This window comes from Apodemus sylvaticus, chromosome 12 (genome assembly GCF_947179515.1).
Source record: "Apodemus sylvaticus chromosome 12, mApoSyl1.1, whole genome shotgun sequence".
In the NCBI taxonomy this organism is placed as follows: Eukaryota; Metazoa; Chordata; class Mammalia; order Rodentia; family Muridae; genus Apodemus; species Apodemus sylvaticus.
In genome coordinates, this window is record NC_067483.1 from 102,595,173 (window position 1) to 102,616,198 (window position 21,026).

Genomic DNA, 21,026 nt, shown 5'->3' on the forward strand with positions numbered 1-21,026 from the left:
TCACTAAAATGATAAACAGGGCTCAGAGAATACTTGGCTACTTCCCACAGATAAGTAGTGTCCAAGTGATTGCTGAAAAGAATACCCTCACCATCTCTAAGTGCACTTCAGACTATCTCCATGCTATCAATTGTGTAAATGTTACAAAAGCCAAACAATGTTACACAGTCAAAATTGCTTAAGAGTTTATAGCAAGCAGCAGGTTGCTGTACTATGGAAACCCTATTGTCCCTCTTCCTTGTGGGAGATATTTTCCCTGAGGGCTGCTTGAAATAGCCACTAACCTTTCATGGATGTACCTAGGACTCTAGCAGGCCAATCAGAGTGTCTCCTGCAATGTGACATAAAATTGGGTTAGCGATGGCTACATGATGCAATACCCTCAGTCAGATATATTTTTTTTTTTGGTTCGTATTTTCTGTCAAAGCTAATGGAGAAGCAATATTATTATTCCACTGTGGCTAACATTGTGGGCCTAAATCTTGAGACAATTGGAGGATCCTATGTTCAGAACATAGAAAGAGAAAGTCCTGATGGTGTGGTTGGAGTCCTGAACCCAGCCATGCCTTAAGGAAAACTACTCTTTAGCCTTTCAGAAAGACCAAATACTCTCTTTGGGCCTGGTATTATGAGAAACATTTTTGTTCTACAAACCTTGTTAGTATAATCTGTAATTTGCATTCCATCCCCACACCCACATCTTATCTTAAAAATTCTTGGTGTTTTCCAAGGAAGGATAATGACAGAAGTAGTCTCTCACATCTCAGTACATACTGGGTCACATAGTAACAATCCAGCTTTCAGCTACTCTTTCTTTGTTTAAGTTCAATCCTTTCCATTTTTTTTGTTTTACAGTCTAGGCAAGATATGAATAAAAATATTTATTTTGGCTCTCGGTTCTAGTTGAAATAAAACACTCTATCTGCTTTTTGGCAACATTCATGGCATTATTACACGACAAGGCACAGAGAAAGCTCTAGGGACCTGGTCAGACTGACTTTCAGAGCAGACCTACTCTTAGGATATATTTGTCTTAGGGTTACTGTTGCTGTGATGAAACATTATGACAAATAAGCAAGTTGGGGAGGAAAGGGCTGAGCCTGCCCCCATCATCACTAATTAAGAAAATTCCCCACAGGCATTTTCTTAATAGAGGTTCCCTCCTCTCAAATGACTTTAGCTTGTGTCAAGTTGACATAAAACTATCCAGAACACCCATTAACCCACTATTAGTCAGGTGGATTGGTTAATATACTCATGAGGGCAGGGTGCTAATCTTTAATTTCTTAAAGTTTCATCTGGCCCTACCTCTTAACATTTTACAAGAGAATTAAGTTTCAGTACAAGATTCAAAGAGGACAAATCATATTCACACACTATCACCACATGATCTAAGTTTTTGAGTCAGCACCTATGTTAAATGACAGTATCTAACCATGGATTTCAAATTAAGCAATGTGCCACTACAGCCTAGTTAAGTTATAAATTGTTGAGAATGCAGGTGTGCACCATCATGCCTGGCTCCCTTCTCCAAGTTTATCCTCATGTGTGCTGGTATGTGTGTAAAGTTTCTCTAACCTTCCTTTGATTTTTATCTCAACAAATTTTAAAACTCACTAAAGACAGAGTAAGCACCCATTTATAGGTCTTTTCCCCAATCAATATTTGGCTCAAGCTTTTGAAGTCTCTGATACTTGAGGATGTAGTAGTGCTTCTGTCAACATGGTTAGTTGGTATCAGGACCTCCGAGGAAACCTGTGACATCACATAGGTGCAGTGCATCCTGCACACCTGTTGCCAAGGCAACAGTCACCATATTCTCAGAATCCACTTGGTTCACCTCCCACCTTTACCTGTGACCACATCACCATCCATAACCCAATCACAAAAGAATACACATGGAATGCAATCACTGATAAGTGGATATTAATTAGCCCAGAAGCTCTGAATTCTCAAGACACAATTAGCATATCAAATGATACCCAAGAAGAGGGAAAGAGAGGGCCCTGGTTATGAAAAGAGTTGATCCAGCATTCTAGGGGAGTACCAGGACAGAGAAATGGGAGGGGGTGAGTGGGAAATGGGCGGAGGGAAAAGGGCTTATGAGACCGATGGGAAGATAGGGGGAACCGGGAAAGGAAAAAGCATTCGGAGCGTAAACAAAGAATATAGAAAATAATAATAATAAAAAAGAAAGGCCCCTCTGAGCTCTAATCTCTCTCTGTCTCTGTCTCTGTCTCTCTCTCTCCCCCGTTCTTCCCCCCATCACCTTCTCTTTCCTCCACTATCTTGCCTTTTCCTCTCTCAATAAACCTCACATGGAACTGTTTGGCCTGGTGTGGTCTTTCTGGGGCTGCCCGACAGTCTTGACATTGGTGCCAAATGTTAATCGATATGCAGGGGAGCTGCAATTGCTGTCCTATGTGACCATGAAGCCACCCCTGCCAATGGCCTCCACCTCCTCCACTGCCTTCACCACCACCGCCTACAGCCACTGCTATACCATGTGGATTCCATCTGCTAACACCTGCTGTAATATGCCACGTGGATTTCCACTACTGCTTGCCCATGGTGATCATATAGTGGTTAGTACTCTGCATTGTGGCCACAACAACCTCGGTTCTTATCCAAGTCACAGAAACAATATTATGATCATAAAAAGAGAAATCGATGTAAGAATATGTTCTATGGTGTGCGGCAAGGTGTGGGGAAGAAGGTGCCTCAGTGGGCCCATGCCAAGGCATCCCTTCCCCCTGATGGACCAGCCACACAATGGTATAGCATAGAATAGAGTTTATTTAGGGCATGGCAAGGGGAGTTAAGAGAGTAGTAGAGGTAGAGAAAGGCAAAGAGAAGGAGAGAGTAGAGAAGTAGAGGCTGGCCATGACCACGTGGAGAGAGGGGAAAAGGGAAGGGGAAGAGCCCAAGAGGGCAAGAGAGAATAAAAGAGTGAGAGAGCTAAGAGTAAGAAAGAGGAGGGACAGGCAGCCCCTCTTATAGCGAGCCAGGCCTACCTGGCTATTGCCAGGTAACTGTGGGCATGAAGTGTAGACAGAGTACCAACAGTATGTACTTGAGAAGAGAAATGAAGAATCATGACTCTAAAATGGGAGAGTGGGGAACTAGACCCAGCAGGGCTCCTAGAAACCATACCCTATTTTCTGTTTAGCCAGCTTTATGCTATCCTGTATTCAGACCCTACTGAAGAAACGCAAAGCTGTGGCTTCCTAGATGCAGAGTATGAAGAGTTAAATGTTTATTATCTCTTCTGTATTCACCTAAAGAATGTGGTCAAGGTGACTGCCTTAGTTACTTTTCTATTGCTTGATGAGACACCATGACCAAAGCATTTATAAAAGAAAGCACTTAACTGGGAGCTTACTTACAGTTTCAGAGGGTGAGAGCATGGCCATCATGGTAGGGAGCATGGTACCAATAGCAGACGTACAGAAGCAGTATCTGAAAGCTTACACGTTGAAACAACAACCATGAGATTAAATAAAGTCAGAAAGAAAGAGACCTAAATGCCAGTGGTATTGGCTTTTGAAAGCTCCAAATCCACCTCCAGTGACACACTTCCTTCAACAAGGTTATATCTCCCAATCCTTCCCTAACAGTTCCACCAACTGTGAACTAAGTATTCAAATATATGAGCCTATGGGAGACATTCTCATTAAAGCTACCACAGTGATACTCATTTGTACCCACATATCGTGTCTGTTCTACATTTTCCTACACACTGGCTTAGACAAGGGAGAAAGGCAGAGTAGTAGCCTCTCAACATTAGAAACAAAATTAGGATACCTCAACTTTCAAAATTTTTACTTTGCTTTCTTTGTGGTGCTGACAATGGAACACGGAATTGAGCATGCTGGGAAAAGACCCTAACACTAAGCTATATGATAGACTTATTTTAAATTTTAATATACTACTGAGGTTGTAGCGTCTATAGTAAGACAAAAAAAAAGCAGTTAAGAGCATGTATATTGTAAAAGACGGATTACAATAACATCAAAATATATAAAATAGGAATAAATTTAACAAGAAAGACTTCAAAATTAACAATAGAAAATGACACTGAAAAATGTTAAGAATTATCTATATAAGTGATGACATATATTTATATTTAGGCACAAAATATTCAATGTAGTTAAGATCTCCAAACTAATCTACAAGTTCAATATAAGCCTAATTAAAACCTCGATAAACATTTTTTAGGTAATTAACAAATATAAGTCTAAGGTTTGTATTACAATGGAAGCAATGGAGAGTAACCCAATAATAAAACAAAGTCAGAAACAGGCCTATAATAAGTTTACCTCAGGTAAATATTTTCACTCAATCATTTCTAAATAAAACTGAATGTAAACAATTACAAAATATCAAATATTAAATAAAATTAGAGATCAAGGCTCTAATTGTTTAATTCTTAGCAAATAGCTACTATAATTAAGATAGTATGAAGCAAGCACAAAGCCAGATCTGTGGAACACAGTGGCGATTGAAAGAGTCAAATTGTAGTGATACATTATTAATATTTAAATTTTATCTATCTATCTATCTATCTATCTATCTATCTAACAACTATCTATCTATCTATTGAGACAGGGTCTTACTATTATGTGGCTTTGGTTGGCCTAGAACTCGCTATGAAAACCAAATTGACCTCAAATTCTCAGAGATTTGCTTGCCTCTGCTGGAATTAGAGGTGTGTACCACCAAGCCTAGCCCTCAGTTTATGTTTGATAAGGTACAGATGACTGTTTTTCCAGAAAGTAAAATGATGTGGTTAAATAACCCTACAGAAAAAAATTTATTAAGTCAACTGAGTTCTTACCTTACGCTGTACCAAAGACTGATTCAAAATGGTTAATGCATATATATATAAAACTAAAACTGTACGAAAATATAGAAGAAATATTAGTGACCTCAGGAGAGACAATATTTTTGGGGGTGGGGCAATTAAAAAATACAAGAGAAAATATCAACCAACAGACTTCATCAAAGGTTTAAGATTTCTCGTCTTAAAAGGGCATTATATAAAAAAAGAAAATGCAAGCTGAACATGCCTTTAGTTTCAGCTGTAGAGAGGAAGAGGTAGGATGATCTCTGTGAGTTTGAGGCCAGACAGGTCTTTATGATGAGTTACAGGCCAGCAAGGGCTACACAGTAAGACACTGTCTACATAAATAAATAAGATCAAAGAAAGGGCAAGCCACAGACCAGGAGAAAACATTTGCAATTCATCTGTCACTCAGGACTCATATCCAAAATACAGAGAGAATACTACAATTCACCCAAAGAACAAAAATCTCAATTGAAAAAGCAGCAATACATTTAACTCACAAACATTTCTAAATCTTCTACTAAGCATTTAAAAAAGATAGTCAACATAGGCTGTGGAGATTGCCCAGAGGTTAAGAGGACTGAAGTTACAGACAGTTGTAAGTTCCCATGTGCATGTTGGAAATTGAACCTCAATCCTATGAAAGAGCAATAAGTGCTCATAACCACTGAGCCAACCTCCAGCCACAGAATTTAGTATCCTAAAAACTGTTTTCAAGTTTTAAACCCTAATACAACCCTAATGAATTTGCCCTTAGAATCAATCTGAGGCTACTGCTGCTTTATCTACTGGCAAGTGTGATCAGGCTACAAGAGAGAATGAATAAGTCTGCCCACATGCCATCTCCAGATTTCCCAGGAAATGGGCATTTTTGTACTGAGACCCAGAATAGCAATGGTCACTACTCTACTTATCAGTCAGTAACTAGAACAGGGCCTGATAGCAACTGATCTAGTCTTTCTTTTTCTAAAGAAGTGGATTTGTTGACAGGAATAGGAGGTTTGAGCCAATATTTTTCCCTTTCTTTACAAATGGGGAAACTAAGACCTAGAAAACTCTTGAGGTGCCTAAGCTCACCAACCTTAAGTCTCCTACCACCTAGCTCAGAATTGTTTTCCCCATCACCTCTAGCTTAGCCCACTCTAACTCTCTGAGCTTTGAGATAGATGACATATAAGGAGATAGAGGGATCAGTCCTCCAACTCCAGAGAAATACCACAAGAAAGTGCCACTGTGTAGGGGAGTACAGAAATCCTCTCTCTATCAGGTTTGTCTTCTGCTCAGACTTCGTTCCCAGAAAGTTCTATGGCTTCACCACTCAAGTGCCTTTTTTTGGATTTATTTAACTGAGAGACACAATGTTTGCCCATGAGCTTTGATCCTGCAGGCAGGCACTGGCAGCTTTTGTTCTATTATTCACTGGAGGATGGATGCTAAGCTGTCTCTCCTTATTTATAGGCCATGGCTTTGCTTGCCCACCACCTCCTCAAGGCCACTGGATAATGTCCATCAATAAATCAGTAACCACAGCTGGATTTGAGATGTCTTTTGGCAAGGGATTTGCATCATTTCAGGTTGTTTTCTTCAGAAGAGCCTGAGAGATGAAACAATGAACATAAAAATGGCCAGAGTGCATGTAAAAATGATAAGAGGCATGTTTCCTCTGTCTAGCTAAGTGGCAAGGTTTTGAATCTAGATCCTCTCTGTGCACTGTCATAAATTGCTTCATGGTAGGGACATATCATGATAAATGCATTTTGTCAGCAAGCAAATAATACAAAATGTACTCACATAAACATAGATGGTGGAGGTCATCAATTGGCACTGCCTTTGATATGAGACCAGTGTACATATGGTATAGGAAACTGCTGCTAGTAAAACTCGTGTACTTTTCAACTGCAAACGTGAAAAACAAGAATGCACTCTCAAATAATAATTACAAATAACATAAATACATAAATCAGTAACTAGCCATTCATCATCAAGTATTGTACACTGAACTTGATTATGTGCACTATACCATTTGTAAGGTAGCTAGACCTGCTTACTCCATCTTGACAAGTGTGAGTGATGAACTGTACTAAGACATCTAAATGGCTGTGATGTCATTGAATAATATGAAAATTACAGTTCTCTCATAATTCTCAGGACTTGTATGTGAGTTCATCGGTGACTGAAGCTTTACTATGAAATGCATAACCATATATGTGTTGCCTTATACCTAGTACATAGGGAGGCAGCTACTAATGATACCTAAGTAAACATGTACAACAAGAAACATTTTCCAAGTCTCGAAATGTCCAAAACTCAGTAGAAGAAAACTTGCAGTGGATATCAGGAAACCTGGGATGTAATTCCAGCCTTGTCATAAGCTTGCTGAGTGATCAGTTCGGTTCCTTCTGTCTGGATCTCAATGGATCCCTTTGTGCAACAAGGGCACTGTGCCCACTCACCAATGAGATCATCTTCTTGGATGTTTCCTGAAGAACATGAGACAGTGTGTCATCATACTGAGGATATGCCATGAGCCTTACTTACCCACGGTGCCTGTGACAGGCACCTGTGACCACTGACAGTATTGGAGAAAAGGAGATATCTCTGAATAGAATGCATGATTTCTGCAAAAGTGATAAAAACACTTTTAGTATCATCACTTATGAAGTTATTCTTTATTCTCAAATTTACTCAACAAGGTCCTCCTGGAGGACTGGATAATGACCATCAAAGGGATATAGTCTGTACTGGAGAAAGTATGAAAGGGGAAGGTCTTAGAGAGGCCATTTCTCAACAGATAGCACTCAAAAATGCAGGTGGAAAAAATGGAATAATCAGCATGTCCTTGAAAAAGGACAGAGGGTGAGTGATAATGTTAATGACTAATATTCAAATCCCAGGCTGGAGGAAACACATTTCAAAGTGACTGCTCCAGACAATACAATGGGACCCAAGAAGGTGAAGCAAGAATAACTCAGAGCCTGGAGACATGAGCCCTCAAAGGCTAAGGAAGAAATATGAACTCGTGTGTGTGTGTGTGTGTGTGTGTGTGTGTGTGATGTGTGTATGTGTGTGTGTGTGTCTTGTAATTCTCATTTTGTGGGTTCACATTTCCTAACTGAGCTTTACACGTGGTTGGGGAGACATTTCTGCTGAGCATGGGCAGGCCCTGAGCCATGCCTCAACTTCAACCAGTTTTGCAGAACTCTGCCCTTTCTGGGCAGTGTCTCTCCTCACAATATTTATGCCTTTGATGAGAAGAGGTAACACGTACTCTGTATACTGGCCGGCAAGAACGCCCAGGTCAGCTCTAGTCTTCATCTGACCTCCAAAATGAGCAGCTATTGGGCCCAGTACCCTCTCAGGGATAGTCAGGGATAGTCCAGGCCGGGAGGAGGGGAACAGTGTTTCCCTTCCCTGCTCTCACCTGACTCACAAACAATGCAGAACAGGCGGGCTTACGTGGCACTTCCGTCTAGTTTCCCTGCAATCCGCTCCTCCTGGCTTGTGTGGACCTGGAAAATCACTGCATTTGGCCAGGCGCCTGAAGTGGATTTGTGCACTCCAGCCACGAGCCATTGCTCTAAGCATCCACCAGAGTGTGCACGCGAGCTGCAGTGCCCACAAGTCAGACTCAGTCAGAGCTGCAATTTGCGCCTGCGCAAAAGGTCAGCACAAGCCAGGGTCCCTAGCTGGAACAGTATGCAGGTTAAGGGGTTTCTGGCCAACAATCCCTTATCTGGAGCCCAGAATCTTCATAAGAGGCCAAGAGCTGAAACTAAGACGTTAGGATACCATAGCAGGGCTACTCTAAACCAATTTGGCACTTAAAGTGAGTTCTGGCTTTCAATTCCAGTCCAGGCCCTCAGCAGTCTACTGCCCTGAACAGCCCCATTACCAGCCCTCAATTGCCATCTTGGCCCCCAGAGTCCCCAAACCCTAGCCCTTGACCCTGGATCCCATTTCAACTCTCACCTCTCCTCCTCTGAGGCCCTAAACTTCAGTCTGGAACCTCAGTTCATGAAAACCCAACCTCCTTTTTAGACCCACCCTTGGTCTTCTATTCTGCATGAGCCAGTGACTTCAATCTTTTGCTCACAGAACCCTGCCAATCAAAAGGCTGTGAAATATTACAGTTCATGGTCACAACAAAGAAAGAACCTTGGGGATTCACAGTCAATCACTCAGAAGGCAAGGGAGAGCAAATCAGAGCCCCACCCCAAACCCCTATTGATCCTTTAGGAACCGGAATGGCTGCCTTGTCTCCTAGACAAAGTCCACAATTAAAAAGGCCTCGAGGTCTGTTGCAACATCTGCCCCTATAACAGGCACATAGAAGATGCTTTTGCTAAAAATACCTACCTTTTTAACAGGGCCCAGTAGGTAGCTGAAAGCAGGATGAAAGCCTGGCCTTTCTGTCTTCATTTTACTTTGTCTCCATCTCCTGCTGGATCCTGCTTGGGAGTCTGTATACATAATTGATCTCACCCTCTTTTTAGGATAAAGACATAAAAAAAGTTATTGTCCAAACTAAAGTCACTTTGGATTTCAAGATCAAATCTTTTTATAATAGACTATTCTACCCTGACCCCAGGATAAGAATGCATCTTGGACGGAAGCCACTTCAGAACTCGGCTGCCCGCCAGTCAGGAGAGACTCACCGCCATCTTGATCCCGGGCTCCAGAGATCAGTCAGACTGAGGTACACAAACATAATCCTAGGCCCAACACCGCAGGGGTCTGAGCCAGACGGGCGTTGGCCTGCACCCAGGCCCTGGGCTGTTCGAGTGGCCATCGGGGCGCCAACCCAGCCAGGAGTTTTTTTTTTTTGCCCCGGCCGGTGCACGCGCCGCCATTTTGCCTACAGGAGCCAGAGTGCTCGGGAGGGCAGAGACTGCTAACAAGCGTAGCCTGAGGCTAACAAAACGGGGGTCTAGGCCCCAAAAGGCACAGGACTGACCCCAAGAACTGGGCGGCTTGGTGGGCCATCTGTGTGTCAACCAGCCCAGGAGGTTATTAGCACAACAGACTCTCCCGGTGCTTTCGCGGAGCGCGGACGCGCACGCCCGCCATCCGGGTCACCTGGCGGACCCAAATAACAGACATAGCCCTAGGGGAACTTTGCTCGGACCTTGGCCTCCCAGGCGTTTGCCTGGACTCAGGGCCCAGGCGACAAGGCTAACCTAGTGTGCGCCAGCCCGGTTGGGGAAATCGGCTGCCCAGCGGAGTGAGCGGAGCACAGGGGAGGTCACAGCAACATTCACCTTCGGAGCTCCCTGGGGGTGCACACGGGTTCCACCTGGTCCACAGACACAATCTGGGGCAAGGCCTCAGGCAGAAGCCCCCAGCTCAACTCTCTCCGCTTCAGATCAGCCTGGGTGGCCGCCACATCTCCAGGTCCCTCAAGAGGCTAGTGGGGGCTTCCGGGCGGCCAGCTGGGAGAAGTCGGTGTGCTCCAATAAATCCTGCGGGCCCCAGCGGGAGCCTTCAGGTGCCTGCTTCGGGATCTGAACAGCCTGGACAACAGCACCCTGTCTATAGGCAGTGCAGAGTGTAAGCTGTGCACCAGAGGCCAACAGGGAAGGGGCAGCTTGCACTGGTGAGTCCAGCACTGACAAGACCAAGTAACACCAGTGAGAGCTAGATGGCAAAAGGCAAACGTAGAAACGTCACTAACAGAAATCAAGGCAATATGGCAACATCTGAACCAAATTCTCCTCTACCAGCAAGTCCTGGATACCCCATCACACCAGTAAAACAAGATTTGGATTTAAAATCACTGGTCATGATGCTGGTACAGGAACACATGAAGGACATTGAGGAGAAAATGGATCAAAAGTTAGAAGCCCTTGCAAGGGAAACACAAAAATCATTGAAAGAAATCCAGGAGAATACAAAAGCCAACAAGGAGGAAATGCAAAAAACACTTAAAGAAATACAGGAGAACTTTGCTCAACAGGCTGAGGTCATGAAAGACGAAACACAAAAATCTCTTAAAGAAATACAGGAGAACTTTGGTCAACAGGCTGAGCTCATGAAAGAGGAAACACAAAAATCTCTTAAAGAATTACAGGAAAACACAAACATGCAAGGGAAGGAGCTAAGCAAAACCATCCAGGATCTAAAATCAGAAGTAGAAACAACTAAGAAAACTCAAAGGGAGACAACTTTGGAGATAGAAAGCCTTGGGAAGAAATCAGGGGACAGAGATGCAAATATCAACAACAGAATACAAGAGATAGAAGAAAGAATCTCAGATGCTGAAGATTCCATAGAAACCATGGACTCAACAGTTAAAGAAAATGCAAAGTGCAAAAAGCTTGTAACCCAAAATATCCAGGAAATCCAGGACACAATGAGAAGACCAAACCTAAGGATTATAGGCATAGATGAGAGTGAAGATTTACAACTTAAAGGGCCAGCAAATATCTTCAATAAAATTATGGAAGAAAACTTCCCTAACCTAAAGAGAGAGATGCCCATGAATATACAAGAAGCCTACAGAACTCCAAACAGACTGGACCAGAACAGAAATACTTCCCGTCACATAATAATCAAAACACCAAATGTTCTAAACAAAGAAAGAATACTAAAGGCAGTAAGAGAAAAAGGCCAAGTAACATATAAAGGAAGACCTATCAGAATCACAGCAGACTTTTCACCTGAGACTATGAAGGCTAGAAGGTCCTGGGCAGATCTCATGCAGACTCTAAGAGAACACAAATGCCAACCAAAACTACTATATCCAGCAAAACTCTCAATCACCATAGATGGAGAAACTAAGATATTTCACGACAAAACCAAGTTCACCCAATATCTATCCACAAACCCAGCCCTAAAAAGGATAATAGGAGGACAACACCAATACAAGGAGGGAAACTCCACCCTGAAAAAAGCAAGATAGTAACCTTTCATCAAACCCAAATAAGTTAAGCAATCAAATTTAAAAAATAACGTCAAAAATGATAGGAAGTAACAATCACTATTCCTTAATATCTCTTAACATCAATGGACTCAATGCCCCAATAAAAAGACACAGACTAACTGACTGGATACGTAAACAGGACCCTACATTTTGCTGCTTACAGGAAACACACCTCAGGGTCAAAGACAAACACTACCTTAGAGTAAAAGGCTGGAAGACAATTTTACAAGCAAATGGTCTCAGGAAACAAGCTGGAGTAGCCATTTTAATATCAGATAAAATTGACTTTCAACCCAAAGTCATCAAAAGAGACTCTGAGGGACACTTCTTGCTGGTCAAAGGAAAAATACAACAAGAAGAACTCTCAATCCTGAACATCTATGCTCCAAATGCAAGGGCACCCTCTTTCATAAAAGAAACTTTATTAAAACTCAAAGCACACATTGCACCTAACACAATAATTGTGGGTGACTTCAACACTGCACTTTCCTCAATGGACCGATCAGGAAAACAGAAACTAAACAAGGACACAATGAAACTAATTGAAGCTTTGGACCAATTAGATTTAACTGATATATATAGAACATTCTATCCTAAAACAAAAGAATATACCTTTTTTTCAGCACCTCATGGTACCTTCTCCAAAATCGACCATATAATTGGTCACAAGACAGACCTCAACAAATATAAAAAGATAGAACTAATCCCATGCCTCCTATCTGATCACTATGGAATAAAAGTGGTCTTCAATAGCAACAGAAACAACAGAAAACCCACAAACACATGGAGATTGAACAATACTCTACTCAATGACACCTTGGTCAAGGAAGAAATAAAGAAAGAAATTAAAGACTTTTTAGAACACAATGAAAATGAAGAAACAACATACCCAAATCTATGGGACACAATGAAAGCAGTGCTAAGAGGAAAACTCATAGCCCTGAGTGCCTCCAAAAAGAAAATGGAGAGAGCATACATTACCAACTTAATGACACACCTGAAAGCCCTAGAACAAAAAGAAGCTATTTCACCCAGGAGGAGTAGAAGGCAGGAAATCATCAAACTCAGGGCCGAAATCAATCAAGTAGAAACAAAGAGAACCATACAAAAAATCAACAAAACTAGGAGCTGGTTCTTTGAGAAAATCAACAAGATAGATAAACCCTTAGCCAGACTGACCAAAGGGCACAGAGAAAGTATCCAAATTAACAAACTTAGAAATGAAAAGGGAGACATAACAACGGAAACTGAGGAAATCCAAAAAATCATCAGATCCTACTACAAGAGCCTGTACTCAACACAACTGGAGAATCTGGAGGAAATGGACAATTTCCTTGACAGATACCAAATACCAAAATTAAATCAGGACCAACTAGACCATCTAAACAGTCCCATAAAGCCTAAAGAAATAGAAGGAGTCATAGAAAGTCTTCCAACCAAAAAAAGCACAGGACCAGATGGTTTCAGTGCAGAATTCTACCAGACCTTCAAAGAAGAGTTAACACCAATACTCTTCAAACTATTCCACAAAATAGAAACAGAAGGAACACTACCCAATTCCTTCTACGAAGCCACAATTACGCTGATACCAAAGCCACACAAAGATCCAACAAAGAAAGAGAACTTCAGACCAATTTCCCTTATGAACATCGATGCAAAAATACTCAACAAAATTCTTGCCAACCGAATCCAAGAACACATCAAAACGATCATCCACCATGATCAAGTAGGCTCTATCCCGGGAATGCAGGGTTGGTTCAATATACGGAAATCCATCAATACAATCCACTACATAAACAAACTCAAAGAACAAAACCACATGGTCCTTTCATTGGATGCTGAAAAAGCATTTGACAAAATTCAGCATCCTTTCATGCTTAAAGTCTTGGAGAGAACAGGAATTCAAGGCCCATACCTAAACATAGTAAAAGCAATATACAGCAAACCGGTAGCCAGCATCAAACTAAACGGAGAGAAACTTGAAGCAATCCCACTGAAATCAGGGACCAGACAAGGCTGCCCCCTTTCTCCTTATCTTTTCAATATTGTACTTGAGGTACTAGCTCGGGCAATTCGACAACATAAGGAGGTCAAAGGGATACAAATTGGAAAGGAAGAAGTCAAACTATCATTATTTGCAGACGACATGATCGTCTACCTAAGTGACCCAAAGAACTCCACTAGAGAGCTCCTACAGCTGATAAACAACTTCAGCAAAGTGGCAGGTTACAAAATCAACTCAAGCAAATCAGTGGCCTTCCTATACTCAAAGGATAAGCAGGCTGAGAAAGAAATTAGGGAAATGACCCCCTTCACAATAGCCACAAACAGTATAAAGTATCTTGGGGTGACTCTTACCAAACATGCGAAAGATCTGTATGGCAAGAACTTCAAGACTCTGAAGAAGGAAATGGAAGAAGACCTCAAAAAATGGGAAAACCTCCCATGCTCATGGATCGGTAGAATCAATATAGTTAAAATGGCCATTTTGCCTAAAGCACTATACAGATTCAATGCAATACCCATCAAAATCCCAACTCAATTCTTCACAGAGTTAGAAAGAGCAATTATCAAATTCATCTGGAACAACAAAAAACCCAGGATAGCTAAAACTATTCTCAGCAACAAAAGAAAATCTGGGGGAATCAGTATCCCTGACCTCAAGCAATACTACAGAGCAATAGTGTTAAAAACTGCATGGTATTGGTACAGTGACAGGCAGGAGGATCAATGGAACAGGATTGAAGATCCAGAAATGAACCCACACACCTATGGCCACTTGATCCTCGACAAAGAGGCTGAAAACATCCAATGGAAAAAAGATAGCCTTTTCAACAAATGGTGCTGGTTCAACTGGAGGTCAGCATGCAGAAGAATGCGAATTGATCCATCCTTGTCTCCTTGTACTAAGCTCAAATCCAAATGGATCAAGGACCTCCACATAAAGCCAGACACTCTGAAGCTAATAGAAAAGAAACTGGGGAAGACCCTTGAGGACATCGGTACAGGGAGAAAGTTTCTGAACAGAACACCAATAGCGTATGCTCTAAGAGCAAGAATTGACAAATGGGACCTCATAAGGTTACAGAGTTTCTGTAAGGCAAAGGACACCATCAAGAGGACAGATCGGCAACCAACAAATTGGGAAAAGATCTTCACCAATCCTACATCAGATAGAGGGCTAATATCCAATATATATAAAGAACTCAAGAAGTTAGACTCCAGAAAACCGAACAACCCTATTAAAAAATGGGGTACAGAGTTAAACAAAGAATTTTCACCTGAAGAACTTCGGATGGCGGAGAAGCATCTTAAAAAATGCTCCACTTCATTAGTCATTAGGGAAATGCAAATCAAAACAACCCTAAGATTTCATCTTACACCAGTCAGAATGGCTAAGATTAAAAATTCAGGAGACAGCAGGTGTTGGAGAGGGTGCGGAGAAAGAGGAACACTCCTCCACTGCTGGTGGGGTTGCAAATTGGTACAACCACTCTGGAAAGCAGTCTGGCGGTTCCTCCGAAAACTGGGCACCTCACTTCCAGAAGATCCTGCTATACCACTCCTGGGCATATACCCAGAGGATTCCCCACCATGTAATAAGGATACATGCTCTACTATGTTCATAGCAGCCCTATTTATAATTGCCAGATGCTGGAAAGAACCCAGGTATCCCTCAACAGAAGAGTGGATACAAAAAATGTGGTATATCTACACAATGGAGTACTATTCAGCCATTAGAAACAATGAATTCATGAAATTCTTAGGCAAATGGATGGAGCTAGAGAACATCATACTAAGTGAGGTAACCCAGACTCAAAAGGTGAATCATGGTATGCACTCACTAATAAGTGGTTATTAACCTAGAAAACTGGAATACCCAAAACATAATCCACACATCAAATGAGATACAAGAAGAAAGCAGGAGTGGTCCCTGGTTCTGGAAAGACTCAGTGAAACAGTATTTGGCAAAACCAGAACGGGGAACTGGGAAGGGGTGGGAGGGAGGACAGGGGAAGAGAAGGGGGCTTACGGGACTTTCGGGGAGTGGGGGGGGGGCTAGAAAAGGGGAAATCATTTGAAATGTAAATAAATTATATCAAATAAAAAAAAATAAATTTGCTATCAACTTAAAAAAAAAAAAAAAAAGAATGCATCTTGGAGCAGAAGTAATTGTTTGCAAGACAAACATTGCTCCCCTCAAGTGATATCAGCTCTAACAATTTCTTCACTTTTCAGAACCAGAACTGAGAAGAAGAATCAAGTGTGGGACAATCACATGAAATTCTAGCCCTTGGGAGCTGAGGCAGTAGACAACGATAACCAACCAGGTTACATCTTCACAACTGCTTAGTGGTGAGTATCCACTCCTGTCCTAATGTCTTCTATTTAAACCTAAAGCTTCTCTCAGTATCCTAAAGATGGACTTGGGGTCATTGGCTCTTTATCTGTTCCTCTTCCTAATGCTTTAGATAAATCTCCTTTCTTCTTCTTTACCAGTACTCTAACTAGTGTATTAGAGTGCACCGGGCTTAGCATTTTGCCACTACTGGATCCAGGACCTCTCCCCTGAATGCTAGTTATGCCCTGCTTACTTTGAAAAACAACAACAAAAAACCTATTTTAGCTTTTCTCCATTTCCTGGTTTTGATCATTCAACTCTAGGATCCCAGCCTATCAAACCTCCACAATGGGCTAACTCTTCTCTGTCTTTTTGATATTGGGAAAAACACTATTTCTTCTGGGAAACTTTCTAGGCCTGTACCTTTCCTGGAAGCTCTTCCAATACTGTGTTCCAGGGACGCTCAGCACTTACTTCTATTTATTTCTCTGGCCCTCTTCTTCCCCTTAAACAACTAATTGATTTTTCCTTAGCATCTAAGGAGCATACAACAAGAAACCCTCAAAATATATAAAGAGTGAGTGAGATAAACCTTGAGGTAGGGGTACACATTTCAGTTATAGCCTGCCACCCCTTTCACTCTTGCAGCTAAAATAAACTGATTCATAGCATAGAAAAGCCTCTGCTTTGTGACGGAGATGGAAGACCAAGTCTCAGAATGGAAGCCTGTTCTTTTCTAGTTCTTGGCAGAACATTATTGTTTATTGCTTCTACAGCCTGAAGAATAATTTCCAACATATTCTTCTTATTTCTGTAGTGCAGAGGGTAATTTCTAATCTACATTATTCTCCATGTATTCTCCATTCACTCATGGAAGGAACACTAAAACAGACATTTCAAAGTATACATAGGGTCTGAAAGAGGCTTAGAGACTGCAAATGACACTTCAGCCAGAGCAGCTACATTTGAATTTTTTATCTTGGTATTACTTTTGGAAAGGAAAAGAAGCCAAGGACTCTGCTTTCAAAAATGTTTTTGTGGAGGAGGGTGTGGGTGTGGGGCCTGTATATATGGAAACTCTCTGTACTTTCAGCTCAGTTTTGCTGTGAACCTGAAACTGCCCTACAAAATGTAGTTTAATGATTTTTTAAGTGTTTTGAAGTCTATGGATCCAGAGAACTGTAGATTAGAGTAGTTGAAAAACTGTGAGTACTTGTTAACCACTGCTGTCTAAAGGCTGTAGCCAGACCTCAGTAAGGCACATATAGGATTATAACTTCTCAACCTAGAGAGTTCCTTCTTCCTCTCCTGTGGGACCTAGTTGTGATGTTTCCAATAGTTTTTTCCCATAGCAGTTAAGTCTGTTTTTATTGGTTATATAAAGGCAGAAAAAATACTTATAGAAAAAGTTACTCTGTGACTTATTTGAAGAATAAGGAGAGCTCACCATTGTATATAGATGTTTTCTTGTTTTAGTTTTAGTTGTTATTGTTTGGGGTCCCACATCTTTCTTTTTTTTTTTTTTTTTTTTTTTTTTTTTTTTTTTTTTTGCCCAGCCTGATCTCAAACAATCTTCTGTTTCTGCTCACCAATTGCTAGGATTATAAATCTGTACGTCCTCACCCAGGAATATTTCTTTTAAAATATTTATCTGAAACTCTAGATTTTACTGATGTTGCAAATGTCCCCTACCCCCCACCGCTATCCCCCAACCCTCTTGCTCAAAGAAGTCCTAGCTCTTGGTGTATATGATTATTTTATATTATCAGGCTGAAGGATCTTTATACCTGTGATTGAGTAAAACTCTTAAGATGCACCAAGTCCCTGCCCTAGCTCGTAGCCATTGGCAATTGATAGTTGCTGAGAGAACCTACTGAGAGTCAGTTTTCTTCAGAGAATCAGCCTCTGGTACATTGCCCTGCTTTGTAGATGGTCCCACACCCATATATTTCTAGGAAGCTGTAATTGGACTCAATGGGTTATAAAGAAAAAAAGAAAAACTGAGTGTATTAAGTTAAGAGAGCCTGGAAGATTAGAGATGGTAGAACAGGGTGGGCATAGTCAAATACATTACATGTGTAAAAATCTCAAAGAATATAAATAAAATTTTAAAAGACTCTTGAGATGGGGAGATTACTTTCAAGTATCTATGTGGGCCTGATATAATTACAAGGCCCCTTAAAAGAAGGGGGATGCAGCTTTAAAGTATGGGTAGGAACTTGCTGATGACATCAGAGTACAGTAATTCTCTGTGAACAAGACACAGACTTTCTAGAACCCAAGAGATGTCAAGAAGAATTTCTTGGAGCCTCCAGAAGAAAGAGTCTTGCCAACACTTTTAGACAACTAAAATGGTTGTGTAATACCCAGAACTGTAAAGCTCTAAATGTATGTTGTTTTATAGTCCAAAGTTTGGGTATTTTTTTTAATAGAAATAAGAGGAAAATGATGCACACCCAGGGTTAGGTACCCTAACCCTAACCCTAAATCCCTCAAAGAAAAAAATACCTACCACAGACCATCATGAGGGGAAACATGGGACTAACTGAAGAAATGAATTGACAATAGCTATTGCAAAGAGGAGTTCTTTTCAGGGAAGTGGGAAGGGTTGGGTGGGAAAACAGGGGGAGGGAAGGGGACTGATGGAACTTTCGGGGAGTGGGGGTCCAGAAAAGGGGAAATCATTTGAAATGTAAATAAATATATCAATAAATTAAAAAAATAAAAAATAATAAAATAATAAAAAAAGGAGTTCTTTTAGTAGCAAAATTCTAATATTATGCAAAACAAAAGCAGAGAAGTTTACAAAAGGAGTATTACTGTGTAGAACTTGGATGTTTGTATCTTATATTTTAACTACTTTTATGCTTATTTTAAAACACATATTTTAAATTGACATTATTACACATTATGGATATATTGTGATATTTCATGTGTTATATATGTAAATAATGTATGTAACTGATAGCTATATTTTAGACAGGATGTTATGTATCTAAGGCTGGCCTCCAACTCACTTACTATATATTTTGAACTACAAGTTCAAAAGGATTACCTTGAACTCTTGATCCTCATGCCTCCACGTAGCAAATGCTGGAATTACGGACATGTACTAGCAGACCCAGCTCATACTAACTCCTATGAAATGCACAATAAATTGCTATAAATTCATATGACTCTGTGGTGTTAGTTTTCCTTTTTGTCTACCTTAGCAGTGCCTGTTCCCTCCATGACAGTCCTAGCCTTGGATGACACTATGAAACCAGCTTTAAATTCTGCATAATAATCAAATGGATTGGCCCTTATTTTTCTGTGCCTGACTTATTTTATTTAACAGAATGTTCTCCATTCCCATCCATGTTGCTGTAACATCATAGGTTGTCATTCTTTTGTGATTGAATAATATTTAACTATGTATATACACCTCACTTTCTTAATTTATTCATCTGTTTATATATCTAGGTTGACTCTATATCTTAGTTATTATTAATAATGATGTAGTAAACATTGTGTGCAGATGCCTGTCTGATTTGCAAAATTTATCTCTCTGGACAATAGGGTAACTATCCAATGGTATCTTTCTTTCTGACTTTTAAAATGAAATTGCATGTGTTCTCCATGATGGATACACTAATTTATACTCCCATAGTAGTACCTGAGTGTTCTTTTTTCTCCTGGGTAGCCATGCTTGCTTTGTCTGCCTGTATGAAAGGTTCCAAAATGGCATTCATCTTTATATTCCCATTTCCTCCAGAAGCCTGTATTAATAATATCATCATCATCTATATTTCCAAGGCACTTTACATTTCCCAAAGCACATATTTGTCCATCATCTACTCTGAGTATTACCACTTGTGGTCCAGGCAAGATTGGCTATACTATTAACAGATTTGATTTTATAAGACTATCACTCAGATTTCTCTTATACTCTCCTCTCTAGAGTATTTCACATTTTATCTAGGAAGTGAATAAAAACACAAAAGAGAAATTGAGGCACCATTGGCCTCCTAGTAATGGTCATAAGATTGGGGTATAGGACCTTAGAGTTATCTATGGATCTCTTTAGTCTTACAATCCTGAACAAAAGAGAACATTTTTGTCTATTTGGTAGGGTCTAGGAAACTGTATGACAGTGATCTGCATCATTCAAAGACTTGATCAGTGTGTTGTAGAACTTACAGGAAAGATGTCAACCCTTCACTTGAGTGGCAGGTGAATGAGATTGACTGCTGAGAAGTCTGATCCCTTTCCTATTGCTCTCTAATTTCTACAAAGAATGCTATCCATCCTGCCTCCAGGACCTAGCCAGAAGAAGACAGGACAGAAAAGAATGAAACTGTCAGTGTTTTACCTTTTAAACACTGCATAGTATCAGTGTTCTCCCAGAGAGACAGTAGTGTCTACAGGCAGAGGCATATTCAAGTCATGTGTCCCCACTTAACAGTGGTATAAACTTGGCAAATCAGATTCCTTGGGTACAATCCTACTTTTCCATCTGCAGAATGTGGGCAATAACACCAAGCCTGCAAAATCGTTGTGTAGATAAAAATAATATATGTGAAGTACATAGAAAATAATTAAGAGTTCGAATGGTAGCTATAGTTAGTTATATTCAAGAAAACACAGAGAGGAGGAGTGGATTTCTAAAGGCTGGACAGCTGGTACACAGCCGGCGGGCGGAACTAAGATTAAAGACTTATCCACAGGCTGCCTGGAGAACCAAGTCTCCTGCCAGAAGAGGGCCTCCAGGCAAAAATCCCTCCACCACTAAAACAGAGAAAAGACCTCAGCATTGCCACCCGAAGCACCAAGTGTAGCCTAAGGGCTTGGAGTCCATGTGTAACTGCAGGGATGCAAAGAAAGATTGGAATCTCCCTCTTGCCCACTGCTATGGCTATTCCTGCTGGGCGCAGAGAGCA

At 40.9% G+C, this 21,026-nt stretch overlaps 1 long non-coding RNA gene across 1 annotated transcript in view; it reads right to left on the reverse strand.

Annotated features, from left to right (window-relative positions):
• Positions 1-4,590: 4,590 nt before the first annotated feature.
• The window catches only part of LOC127697649 (uncharacterized), a 41,792-nt gene continuing 25,356 nt past the window's right edge, over positions 4,591-21,026 (reverse strand). The window contains exons 2-5 of the long non-coding RNA XR_007980493.1: positions 9,203-9,331; positions 7,385-8,355; positions 6,638-6,742; positions 4,591-6,440 (exon numbers count right to left, since the gene is read on the reverse strand). This is a non-coding gene — a long non-coding RNA (uncharacterized LOC127697649). The remainder of the gene's footprint in view (positions 6,441-6,637; positions 6,743-7,384; positions 8,356-9,202; positions 9,332-21,026) is intronic.